This window comes from Aethalodelphis obliquidens, unplaced genomic scaffold (assembly GCF_003676395.1).
Source record: "Aethalodelphis obliquidens isolate GAN/ISIS:26980383/991018 unplaced genomic scaffold, ASM367639v1 scaffold12, whole genome shotgun sequence".
Lineage (NCBI taxonomy): Eukaryota > Metazoa > Chordata > Mammalia > Artiodactyla > Delphinidae > Aethalodelphis > Aethalodelphis obliquidens.
Genome location: NW_020837956.1, coordinates 4,620,740 through 4,634,902, shown reverse-complemented (window position 1 = coordinate 4,634,902; position 14,163 = coordinate 4,620,740). Strand labels below are relative to the sequence as shown.

Genomic DNA, 14,163 nt, shown 5'->3' with positions numbered 1-14,163 from the left:
CTCCCCCTCCCTTCCTCCTCCTCCCCCCCTCCCCCTCCTCCTCCTCCTTCTCCTTCTTCTTCTTTTTGTGGGAGAAGATGAGAGATTTTGTTTTAGTTAATGTTTTTGTTTTTAAAATGATGAAACAGAAAATGCTTCCCTGGCCCACAGCAAACTTTCCCATAAAACTCTCTTTGGGGCTTCCCTGGTGGCGCAGTGGTTGAGAATCTGCCTGCCAATGCAGGGGACATGGGTTCGAGCCCTGGTCTGGGAAGATCCCACATGCCGCGGAGCGGCTGGACCCGTGAGCCACAACGACTGAGCCTGCACGTCTGGAGCCTGTGCTCTGCAACAAGAGAGGCCGCAATAGTAAGAGGCCTGTGCACCGTGATGAAGAGTGGCCCCCGCTTGCTACAACTAGAGAAAGCCCTTGCACAGAAACGAAGACCCAACACAGCCAAAAGTACATAAAAAACAACAACAACAAAATACTCTCTTTGGCCACAGACTAAGTACAACACACATAGTACCAAGATGGGTTTTATGGCTTCCCCCTTTTTCCCCTGCAGACAAAAAAATGAGCACAGGATCAAAATAAATCTAGAATGAAAACCATATTTCCCCCTCATTGGTTGAGCTTCTACTCTCTCTTAATAATCATTACAATGGTTTGGTTTTCTCAAAAAGAAATCAAATAACCAAACTACCTTCTTTCTCCTTGTGCTTCCAGAAGAGACAGTAAACACAGGGAATTCTGTGAGCTGATCTGCCATTGCTGTTTTGGTCAGGCATATTTACAAACCTCACTGATTTGGCCAGTAGCTCCCAGGCAGCCTCCTGTGAGCCACAGCGTTGGGACCGTCCTTCTGAAGGCAAGGATAGTGCCCTGTCCAGCAGGCTCTTGATTACGAGTGCTGATCACTTCCGGAGCAGGGTGATCCTGGCTAGCTGTCAGCTTCAGCTCCAGCCCTTGGAACCCAGACCCATCAGCTCCTCATAACACTAACATAGCAATCCTCTCTGCCGATTGGGTCAGTAACCTGCCCAGAGAAATCAGATGAAATAGGGGCAACAGTTTTTTTCTACCAAGGGTAACTGACCCATGCAGATGCAATTCAGGGAAGTAAGCCAATGCTTTCTTGGAATTCTCATTTTCTAATTTTAAGCAGTACTGACTCCCCTCTTTCCCTCCTTGAACCTCATCTTCCTACTCTAGAAAATAAAGAGGACAACTGATTATTTTAAGCAGAAGATATTTGTTTTTGTGTAGTCACATATGCTCCATATTTTGGATATAAATGTCACATTTAAATTTCATGGGGATTGGGGAAAAATTTTGTAAGTGTAAAAATAGTTGGGGGGTGAAAACCACAAAATATCAATAGACTTTAGTTTGTAAGAATTTAATACTACCCTATGGCAAGAGAAACTATAAATAAAGTCAAAAGTCAAATGACAAATGGGAAGATATTTATATTACATATAACAGGCAAGGATGAACATACTTTATAAGTAAGAAATTTTTACATAGCAATAAGAAAAAATTCCCTAGTATCCCATTATAAAAGTGGGCAAACAAGGCAATCTTGAAAACAAGCTGAAGAACTTAAACTGCCAGATATTCTAGTAATTAAGACATTATTATATTGGTTCAAGAATACACAAACCAATCAACCACTGGAACAGAATGGAGAAAGAGAACCACATATGCATGGTCACCTGATTTATAACAAAGGCAATAAATAATGTAAGGCAGAGGGTAAAAGACGGTTTTTCAATTAAGTGGTGCTGAGTGAATTGACAATTTGTATGGAATAAAATGTATCTGAACCCTTACCTCACACCATACACATTAAACAACTCCCGATGGATTCCAAATCTAAATATGAAGGAGAAAAAAAAACCTTTCAGAACATCTTCATGGTCTTGGAATGGGTAAAGATTATTTAAACAGTCACGAAAAGCACTAACCATTAAAGAAAAAATTGATAAATTAACCATATTAAAATTAAAAACTTCTGTTCATGCAAAGATACCACTGAGAAAGTAAAAAGAGAACCCATAGAGTGGGAAAAGATATTTGCATGCATGTATCCAACTTACTGGATAGAAAAAAAAAAAGCAAAAATTTGAACAGATACTTCACAAAAGAGTATATCTAAATGGCTAATAAACATATGAAAAGGCACTCAATATTAGTCATCAGGAAAACTCAAATTAAAACCACAATGAGATAGTGTTACATACCCACCAGAATGAGGTATCACTTCACACTGGTCAGAATGGCCGTCATCAAAAATTCTACAAAAAGTAAATGCTGGAGAGGGTGTGGAGAAAAGGGAACCCTCTTGCACTGTTGGTGGGAACGTAAATTGATACAGCCACTACGGAGAACAGTATGGAGGTTCCTTAAAAAACTACAAATAGAACTACCATATGACTCAGCAATCCCACTACTGGGCATATACGCTGAGAAAACCATAATTCAAAAAGAGTCATGTACCACAATGTTCACTGCAGCTCTATTTACAATAGCCAGGACATGGAAGCAACCTAAGTGTCCATTGACAGATGAATGGATAAAGAAAATGTGGCACATATATACAATGGAATATTAGCCATAAAAAGAAACGAAACTGAGTTATTTGTAGTAAGATGGATGGACCTAGAGTCTGTCATACAGAGTGAAGTAAGTCAGAAAGAGAAAAACAAATACTGTATGCTAACACATATATATGGAATCTAAACAAACAAAAAAAGGTTCTGATGAACGTAGGGGCAGGACAGGAATAAAGACACAGATGTAGAGAATGGACTTGAGGACACGGGGAGGGGGAAGCGTAAGCTGGGACGAAGTGAGAGAGTAGCATTGACATATATACACTACCAAATGTAAAATAGATAGCTAGTGGGAAGCAGCACAGGGAGATCAGCTCGGTGCTTTGTGACCAGCTAGAGGTGTAGGATAGGGAGGGTGGGAGTGAGATGCAAGAGAGAGGGGATATATGTATACATATAGCTGATTTTCTTTGTTATACAGAAGAAGCTAACACAACATTGTAAAGCAATTATACTCCAATAAAGATGTTAAAAAAAAAACCCCACTAACAATATTAAACATTGGTAAGGATGTGAAGCAACTTTAACTCTTGCACCTTGCTGATGGGATGTAAATTGGTTATGACCACTTCAGAAACAATTTTGACATTATCTATTAAAGTTAAATATGTGTGTACTCAGCAATTCTACTTCTAGGTAACTAACCACAGAAAAGTGGACATGTATTCTCCAAAAGACACGTCAGAGCAGCACTATTCATAATAATGCAGAATAGGAAAATGCCCAAATGCTCATCAATGGATAAATAAATTGTGGTATAGTCACACAATGAACTCTAACAGCAGTAAGAAGAAACAATCTGCAACTGTATGCAACAATATGAATGAATCTCACAAACATGTATTGCGGAAAAGAAATCAGACTCAAAAGAGAGCACACCTTGTGATTTCATTTATATAAACTACAAAAACAGGTGAAAATAATCTTTCTGTTGTTGTGCTAGTGACAGTGTAAATCACGCACTTTGAAAGGTGTTTTGGCAAAACGGCAGAATAGATCAAGAGTCAAAAAGTTTCATGCCCTTTGACTGGCTAAACTCGACCCTAAGGAAAGAATTATAGATGCCCATGTAGATTTACATTAAAAGATATTCATGCTAGAGTTCTTGTAATAATAAAAATTTGGAAACTGATAAATATCTATAATAGAGATGTAATGAAATAACTGGTATATCTGTATTCAGGAACTATTACACAGGCACTAAATATCATGTTTTTGAATAATATTTAATAATATTCAATAGTCATGATTTAATGTAAGGTAAAAACTGTAGAACATTAAACTATTTATATGATGCAGTCCCAATTTTATTGCATATGTATACTCACAAACTTACATATACATACATATGCAAAAGAAGGTAAGAAACATACCACAAGGTCAATAAAGGTCATTGTTGTAAAGTGGAATTAGAGCGTTTACGTTTTCTTCTTTTAAGATTTTTCCGTGTTAGTCCCTATGGCTAATATGGTTCTTTCATAGCCTGCAACTGATTGCTAAATAGGACTCAATATCTCTTTTGTTCCCCAGGAGGATTCCATTAAGACCAAGTGTTGCTTTGTATTCAAGATTTTATAAGAAGACAGAGGAGAGTTTTACACTGTACAGTTCACAACCCTTCATATATTTCCTTCAGGTGTGCCTTGTGATGGCTAATTTTATGTGTCAACTTGACTGGGCCATGGGATGTCCAGATATCCAGTTAACATTATTTCTAGGTGTGTCTGTGAAGGTGTTTCCTGAAGAGATTAGCATTTGAATCCCTAGACTGAATAAAGCAGATTCCCTTTCCAATTATGTAATCTGTTGAGGGTCTGAATAGAACAAAAAGGTGAAGGAAGGGAGAATTTGCTCTCTCTGCCTGACTACTTGAGCTGGACATAGGTAGTCTCCTGCCCTAGCACTGGAAGTTACTCCATTGGCTCTCTGGTTCAGGCCTTTGAACTGTACTAGAAGGTATACCATCAGTTCTCCTGGTTCTCAGGCCTTTTGACTTGGACGGGAACTACATCACCAGCTTTCCTGGGTCTCCAGCTTACAGATGGCAAATAGGACTTCTCAGCCTCCATAATTGTGTGAGGCAATTCCTCCTAATAAGTCTATTTTTATATCTCCTATTGGTTCTGACTTTCTGGAGAACCCTGACTAATATATGCTTCATCTCTCCCTTCTCTCCAGCTACAAGCCAAACAAGGTTTCCTTTTTGTTGTCCTTTCCTGGGTAGCACTTAGACAAGCTGGTACCTAGATAGGCTGATTTCTGGCTTCCTCAATTCCAGATCTTCCCCATCTCAGGCCTCAGAATCTCTCTCCTTTTTTATACAGAAAAAATTGCTTCTCCAAATATGCATACATCCACCACCAACTCAGCAAAACAAGCAAAAGTTCTTATCAATTTTCAAATTTTCTACAGTAAGTTCATATTACTTTCAGAATCAAAAAATTTTGAATTACTCATAGCAACTCATAGCAAATTTCCCAATAGAGGGAAATTTTTCTCTAGGCAGCAACAGTGTTAATGAAAATATGTAATGTGTAAGACCAAGTCTGACTGCTTAAAATTAACCTTAAGGCCAGAAATTCCTCAACTTAAAAACATGCACATCAGGTACACATTTATCTGATCATTTGAATTATATGTGTAGCAGTTCCCCTTGGTGAGGGCAGAGATTGAAGAATTATTTGTATTAGCATTAGCTTTTTGTAACATTGATCAATAACTAGATGAAACAGTTAATTCTGGACTCAGAGAAAATAGTGGCATGAGCAAACAAAACAATTAGGTGGTTTGAAACTCATTTCTGCTTAGTTTTTTATTAGCAGCACAATTTTCTTCCTAAATTTAGTCACACTGAACAATGCAGGATGCAGTTGTACCCCATTCATTCACCCATCCACCCAGGAAACTTGTATGCCCTTCTTTTATTTATTTATTTTTTGTGGTACGCGGGCCTCTCACTGTTGTGGTCTCTCCCGTAGCGGAGCACAGGCTCCAGACGCGCAGGCTCAGCGGCCATGGCTCACGGGGCCAGCCACTCCGCGGTATGTGGGATCTTCCCGGACCGGGGCACGAACCCGTGTCGCCTACATCGGCAGGCAGACTCTCAACCACTGCGCCACCAGGGAAGCCTGTATGCCCTTCTTATATGCCATGCACTATTGTAGGAGGTCGGGTGCAGAAGTAAAAAAGGTGTACAAGGTCTTTCTTTTATGGAGCGTATGGGGAAGAGAAAGTATAACGCAGGGGAAATATATATATATATATATATATAGAGAGAGAGAGAGAGAGAGAGAGAGAGGGAGAGATTGTCATATATATTTCTATATTCTCTAAATCTTGTTCTCATGGGACTTGCCATCCACTGTAGCAATAGGTTTCAGAGCTTCAGGAGGATGGATACCTGCTTTAAAAAATCATTACTCAGCTCTTTTTCCAGTAAAAAAAAAATTGTGGTGAAAACCTGGTGTCATGAAAAGATGAAAGACTTTCTAAATTACTTTACACATCAATGACTAACCTGAAGGACTCAGACCATACTATTTCTTTCTTTCTTTTTTTATTATTATTTATTTTATCTATTTATTTTTGGCTGCATTGGGTCTTTGTTGCTGCGCTCGGGCTTTCTCTACTTGTGGCAAGTGGGGGCTACTCTTCGTTGTGGTGCCTGGGCTTCTCCTGCTGTGGAACACGGGTTCTAGGCATGCAGGCTCCAGTAGTTGTGGCACGAGGGCTCAGTAGTTGTGGCTCACAGGTTCTGGAGTGCAGGCTCAGCAGATCTGGTGCACAGGCTTAGTTACTCTGCTGCATGTGGAATCTTCCCGGGCCAGGGATTGAATCCGTGTCCCCTGTATTGGCAGGCAGATTCTTAACCACTGCGCCACCAGGGAAGTCCAGACTATACTATTTCTTCCATAATGTGAAGTATACTTCTACCCAAAACTTGCTGCCCTAGGCAAAGAAGCCCAGGGACCATCAGTGCCACCATGTTGGGAGGTAAAGAACAGGGCTAGGGCTAGGAGCTTCAGCGGACTTGGGAAGAATGGGGGATAGAATAAAGAGAAATTCAGAGGTGGGGAACATTAGCACCAAGAACACATCGTTGTGGTGACGGGGATCCAGTTATGGTTGCCAGCATATCAACCACAATAGTCAGACAGGACTAGCTTTTCTTCAGTTGTCTCCAGTTCAGAAAACTGTCTGATTGAATCACTTTACAACCAAGGCCAGTAAGGAGCCAGAAGACATCATACGGGTCCCAGTGCCTCCACTGCCATGTGGTCATGTAAGTGATACTCCTCCTCTGTAAGCCAGTTCACCATCTCAGAAGAGAAGAGAGGGAGAAAAAAAATATGAAATATTGGACATTTTATCCCCTAAAGAGTGAACACTTACCGAAAGAACCCTGACTAGGAGAGATTTGGCCCTAACGACTTTTCCCCTTTTTGATCTGACCCTGGAAAAGTGGGCCTGGTTGTGTCCATTGTGCTCCTGATGTCCCCTCTATCACCTTTCCCATGATATGCCCTCTACTCCCAAATTTCCTCTCTTTTCCATCTGACCTCCATTCTTAAGCAAAATTCTCATTTTCTTTTTGCCCTGATGTCAATTAACAGTCAAAAGGAAAAATAGCCAACAAGTTAATCCAAAAGTTTATGAATTCTACTAACATAAAAATTATGCATATACCTAAACGCTGGATCATAGTCAAAACTTAATTGGAGTAAAACTAAAAAATCGTAAGTGGAAAGAAGTAACAGAAATTAAAAATTATTAAGAATCCCATGATAGGGCTTCCCTGGTAGTGCAGTGGTTAAGAATCCGCCTGCCAATGTAGGGGACATGGGTTCGAGTCCTGGTCCGGGAAGATCCCACATGCTGCGGAGCAACTAAGCCTGTGTGCCACAACTACTTAGCCTGCGCTCTAGAGCCCATGAGCCACAACTACTGAGCCTGCATGCCACAACTACAGAAGCCCGCACGCCTAGAGCCTGTGCTCTGCAACAAGAGAAGCCACCGCAATGAGAAGCCCGTGAACCACAACAAAGAGTAGCCCCTGCTCGCCACAACTAGAGAAAGCCTGCGTGCAGCAACGAAGACCCAATGCAGCCAAATAAATTAATTAATTAATTAAAAAAAAAAAAAGAAGAATCCCATGATGGAAGTGTTCTAAATCTGGACTGTGGTGATGGTTGCACAACTGAATTAACTAAAACTCATCTAATTTTGTGCTCTCCAATATGGTTGCCACTAGGCATATGTGGCTATTTAAATTTAAATTTATTAAAATTGTATTATTCAGAGGAATAGAATTGAGTGTCCAGAAATAAATCCATAAACCTATGGTCAATTAAATGGTGCCAAGACCTTTCAATAAGGAAAGAATAATCTCTTTAATAAATCATTCTGGGGCAACTGAATAGCCACATGCAAAAGAGTGAAGTTGGATCCCTACCTTACACCACATATGAATATTAACTCAAAGTAAACCAAAGACCTAAATGTAAGGGCTAAAACTATAAAACTCTTAGAAGAAAATATATGAGTAAATCTTTATAACCTTTGCTTTGGCAATAGAGTTTGAGATATGACATCAAAAGTACAAGTAACAAAAGAAAAAATAGATAAATTTGGCATAAAAATTAAAAATGTTTGTGAACAAAAGGACGCCATCAAAAGTGAAAAAACAACAAACAGAATGGGAGAAAATATTTGCAAATCATATATTTGATAAGGAATATCTGGAACACATTAAGAATTCTTGCAACTGAATAACAAAAAGACAAACAACCCAATTCCAAAACGGGCAAAGAACCAAATAGACATTTCTCCAAAGATGACATACAACTGGCCAATAAGCACATGAAAGGTGCTCAGCATAATTAGTCACCAGAGAAATGCACATCAGAACCACAATGAGATGCTACTTCACACACACTAGGATAGCTATAATTTAAAAAAAGAAAAGAAAAGAAAAGAACAAGTGTTGATGAGGATGCAGAGAAACTGGAATCATTGTACATTGCTCCTGGGAATGTAAAGTAATAGAGCTGCTGAGGAAAACATGTTGGCAATTTCTTAAAAAAGTTAAACAGAATTATCACATGTCCAAACAATTCCACTCCTAGATATATACCCAAAAGAACTGAAAACAGATATTCAAACAAAAGTTGGCATGAATTTTCATACCAGCACTATTTACAATAACCAAAAGGTGGAAACAACCCAACTGTCCATCAACTGACGAATGGATAAACGAACTGTGGTATATCTATAAAAAAGAATGGAATACTGGCACACGCTGCAACATGGATGAACCTTGAAAACATTATGCTAAGTGAAAGAAGTAAGATATAAAGAGTCACATATTGTATGACTCCATTTATATGAAATATCCAGAATAGGCAAATCTAAAGAGACAGAAAGCAGATTACAGGTTGCTAAAGGGTGGGGGAAGGGGATAGGAGGAGTTACTGCTTGATGGGTGTGGAGTTTTCTTTTGGGGTGATGAAATATTTTGGAACTAGATAGAGATGGTTATGTAACACTGTGAAAATAATAAATGCCAGTGAATTGTACACTTTAAAATGGTTAAAATGGCAAATTTTATATAGCATGAATTTTACCTCAATAAAAAATATTTTTTCTAGGTTACACTAGCCACATTTTGGGTGGCTACTGCTGCTGATTAGACTTTGCTTATCACAGAACATTTCTACCATGTACAAATTCTATTGGAAGTACTGATATAACTGTAAACTTACAATGGGTAGGTTTATGGTATATAAATTGTCCTTCAGTAAACAGACAGGATCATTTAAAAAAGAAACATTCCCAAGGCAAATATACTTTTAAACCATTTAAAAAAATTGAAGTATAGTTAATTTACAATGTTGTATTAGTTTTAGGTGTACAGCAAAGTGATTCAGTTATATATATAATTGAATATATACATATTCTTTTTCAGATTCTTTTCCATTATAAGTTATTGCAAGATATTGAATATAGTTCCCTGTGCTTTGCAGTAGGTCCTTGTTGTTTATCTATATTATACGTAGTAGTGTGTATACGTTAATCCCAAACTCCTAATTTATCTCTACCCTGCCCCCTGCCAACCCCCCACAACCATATGGTTATGGTTTTGTAACCGTAAGTTTGTTTCCTATGTCTGTGAGTCTGTTTCTGTTTTGTAAATTAGTTCATTTATATCATTTTTTTAGATTCCACTTGTAAGTGATATTGTATGATTGTCTGACTTACTTCACTTAATATGATAATCTCTAGGTCCCTCCATGTTGCTGTAAATGGCAAGATTTCATTCTTTTTTATGGCTGAGTAATATTCCAGTGTGTGTGTGTGTGTGTTTATCTATATATATATATTTTTTAAATTAATTAATTTATTTTTGGCTGTGTTGGATCTTCATTGCTGCACGCGGGCTTTTCTCTATTTGTGGCGAGTGGGGGCTTCTCTTGTTGCCAGTGCACGGGCTTCTCATTGTGGTGGCTTCTCTTGTTGTGGAGCATGTGCTCTAGGCACACAGGTTTCAGTAGTTGTAGGATGAGGGCTCAGTAGTTGTGGCTTGTGGGCTCTGGAGTGCAGGTTCAGTAGTTGTGACACACAGACTTAGTTGGTCTGTGGCATGTGGGATCTTTCTGAACCAGGGCTCGAACCCGTGTCCCCTGCATTGGCAGGAGGATTCTTAACCACTGTGCCACAAGGGAAGTCCAATATTTTTTTATTTTATTTATTTGGTTACTCCAGGTCTTGGTTGTGGCAGGCGTGCTCTGTAGTAGTGGCATTTGTGCTCCTTAGTTGTGGCTCACAAGCTCCTTAGTTGCGGCAGGTGGCTCCTTACTTGTGACATGCAAACTTTTAGTTGCGGGATGCATGTGGGATCTAGTTCCTTGAGCAGGGATTGAATCTGGGACCCCTGCATTGAAAGCGTGGAGTTTTAACCACTGCGCCACCAGGGAAGTCCATATGTATGTGTGTGTGTGTGTGTGCGTGTGTGTGTGTGTATACCACATCTTCTTTATCCATTTATCTGTTGATGAACACTTAGGTTGCTTCCATGTCTTGGCCATTGTAAATAGTGCTGCTATGCATATTGGGGTACGTGTATCTTTTGAGTTAGCATGTTCTCCAGATATAGTCCTAGGAGTGCAGGATCATATAGTAACTCTATTTCTAGTTTTTTAAGGAACCTCCATACTGTTTTCCAGAGTGGTTGCACCAATTTACATTCCCACCAACAGTGTAGAAGGGCTCCCTTTCCTCCATACCCTCTCCAGCATTTATTATTTGTAGACTTTTCAATGATGGCAATTCTGACTGGTGTGAAGTAATACCTCATTGTAGTTTTTTTTGTTTGTTTTGTTTTTTTGTTTTTTGTGGTACGTGGGTCTCTCACTGTTGTGGCCTCTCCCGTTGCAGAGCACAGGCTCCAGACGTGCAGGCTCAGTGGCCATGGCTCACAGGCCCAGCCGCTCTGCGGCATGTGGGATCCTCCCGGTCCGGGGCACGAACCCGTGTCCCCTGCATCGGTAGGTGGACTCTCAACCACTGTGCCACCAGGAAAGCCCCATCAGTCTCTGTCTTTTAATGGTATATTTAGATCATTCATATTTAAAATGATTATTGATATAATTGGATTAATATCTACCATATTTGCAACTGTTTTCTAGTCATTGCACTTGTCCCTTGTTTCTTGTCTTCCCCTCTTTTTCTGCCTTCTCTGTTTTTTTTTTTTTCTAGTTAAACAATGATTTTATTGCTTGAGTACATGGACAAATTTATGCAACCAGGGCAGAGGCTGTGGATAACTAGTATCTCCAAATTGGGGGGGGGGGTGGCATGAGGGGAGGACTGGTTTGGTCTTACAGTATTGAGCCAAGCTGTGAATGCAGCTCTTAATCAGAATCAGAAGGAATTTAGCATCTTTATCCTTTCTGTTTCTCTGAAGATGCTTCTGAACAGCAACAACTTTCTTAATTAAATGCTAGAGGTACTCAGGACGATCAGGAGGAAGTCCTTTGGACTTAAGAATTCTCAAGATTTTATTGCCTGTCATAAAACAACACCATGTGAGACTCTCAGGATCACCCTGAGGCAGGCCCTTCTTGGCCAGTTTGTAGATCTGCTCCTTCCTGTTGTCAGAAGTTAACTTCAGCCAGGTGGGATTGCTGCGGTGGTAGGCCAAAGCCGACTGGGACAGGCCCTTCCCAGGGGCCTGCATGCAACCACGAGGGCAGCCAAAAAGAGAGCAAGGGTGGGAGGCAGGAAGCCACCCTGCACACAGGAAGTGACCTCACACAGTCCTGCTTCCTCCCATCCTGCCTTCTCTGTTTTTAATTGAGCATTTTATATTATTCCATTTTCTCTTAGCACATTAATTATACTTCTTTAAAATTTTTAAAAATGCTTGCCCTAGGGTTTGCAATACACATTTACAACCAATTTAAGTCTACTTTATTTTTTAAATTTTTTTAAAAGGATTTTATTTATTTATTTGGCTGTGTTGGGTCTTGGTTGCTGCGCGCGGGCTTTCTCTAGTTGCGGCGAGAGGGGGCTACTCTTCGTTGCGGTGCACGGGCTTCTCATTGCAGTGGCTTCTCTTATTGTGGAGCACGGGCTCTAGGCATGTGGACTTCAGTAGTTGTGGCTTGTGGGCTCTAGAGAGCAGGCTCAGTAGTTCAGGTGCATGGGCTTAGTTGCTCCACAGCATGTGGGATCTTCCCAGACCGAGGATCAAACCCGTGTTCCCTGCACTGGCAGGTGGATTCTTAACCACTGTGCCACCGGGAAGTCCTTAAGTCTATTTTAAAATAACATTGTACTGCTTCATAGGTAGGACAGGTACCTTATAACAGACTATTCCCAATTTTTCCCTCTTGTCCCTTATAATATTGCTGTCATTCATTTCACTTATTCATAAGGTATAATCAACCAATACATTATTGCTATTGTTATTTTTGAACAATATATATTACATCAATATCTATTAGATCTAATAGATCTATTAGATCTAATAGCAGTTATCTATTAGATCAATTAAGAATAACAAAAATATAAGATTTTATTTTACTTTCATTGGTTTCTTCTCTAATATTCTTCTTTCTTCAAATGTAGATCTGAGTTTCTGATCTATACATTCTATAGTTCTGTATATATGATCTATATATTCTTCTCTCTGAAGAGCTTCTTTTAACACTCCTTGCAAGGGCAGGATGACTGGTGATAAATTCCCTTGCTTTTCTTTGTCTGAAAAAGTCTTTATTTCTCCTTCACTTTTTAAAAACATTAATTAATTAATTTTTTTTTTTTTTTTTTTGCGGTACGCGGGCCTCTCACTGTTGTGGCCTCTCCCGTTGCAGAGCACAGGCTCCAGACGTGCAGGCTCAGCGGCCATGGCTCACAGGCTCAGCCACTCTGCGGCATGTGGGATCTTCCCGGACTGGGGCACAAACCTGTGTCCCCTGCACTGGCAGGCGGACTCTCAACCACTGCGCCACCAGGGAAGCCCCCTTTTAATTAATTTTTTAATTTTCATTTTATTATTTTTTTATTGGGGTATAGTTGTTTTACAATGTTGTATTAGTTTCTACTTCTCCTTCACTTTTGAAAGATAATTTCACTGGATACAGTATTCTAGTTTGGTGGCTTTTGGTTTTGGTTCAACACTTTAAATATTTCACTCTATTCTCTTCTCGCTTACATGGTTTTTAAGGAGAAGTCTGATGTAATTCTTATCTTTGTTTCCTATAATTAAGGTGATTTTTTCCTCTAGCTTCTTTCAGGATTTTTTCTTCTAAAGGCAAGTATCAGATTTGTCTAAACAAAAATAAAAAAATTTTATGATCAAGAAAGACAAAGCAAAGTGAATGCCACAATGATAAAGACAAAGGACAGGGGTCTGGCAGAATGGAAGGCCTCAGGGTAGGGAAGGTGCCAGGAAGCTTCCGGGACACTGGGCATTGCTGTGTTGGGGCTGGGTGGGACCACAAAGCACTATGGCCTAGCCTGCTTTGGTAATCATGACATTTAATGATGTGGCCTCATATTTTTTGGAGCAAGAGTGGAAGATCCAAAAAAAAAAAAAAAAAAAAAAAAAAAGAGTGGAAGATCCTGGAGATGTAGCAGAAGGAAATATATCAGCAAGTAATGAAGATCCATTACGAGACTCTTGATTCTCTGGGTTATGTTTTTCCCAAGCCAGATTTGATCACTTGGTTGGAATACGGGAGAATGTTATTAATCAGAGACCAGGGGGGAAAAAGAAAGACAAAGGAAAAACTGGAAAAATACTTTCAACGGTGGACAAAGGGTTAATAGTCTTAATATATAAAGAGCTCTTACTAATAAATAAGATAAAGCTAAATGTTGTGAAAGAAAAATAAGCATAGAACAGGAAAAGGAAACTCATAAAAAGAAGAAATTAAAATGGCAAATAAACATAAGTAACAAAAAAATCTTTGGCAACTGAAAATGAAATTAATTCAAAAAGGAGACATATTTTTAACCTTTCAGAATTAGCAAAGATTTGAAAATGTTTGTTGCATATGGAGA

General features: G+C 39.4%; 1 long non-coding RNA gene and 1 pseudogene across 5 annotated transcripts in view; both read right to left on the bottom strand.

The window, feature by feature from the left end:
* Positions 1-14,163, bottom strand: part of LOC113623736 (uncharacterized) — a 338,863-nt gene that overhangs the window by 36,474 nt on the left and 288,226 nt on the right. For 4 of the 5 annotated variants that reach the window (XR_003434036.1, XR_003434034.1, XR_003434038.1 and 1 more), the window contains one exon: positions 1,817-1,858. The exons of the other annotated variant lie outside the window; for it this stretch is intronic. This is a non-coding gene — a long non-coding RNA (uncharacterized LOC113623736). The remainder of the gene's footprint in view (positions 1-1,816; positions 1,859-14,163) is intronic. 5 annotated transcript variants of the gene reach the window in all.
* Positions 11,196-12,118, bottom strand: LOC113623734 (40S ribosomal protein S13 pseudogene; annotated as a pseudogene).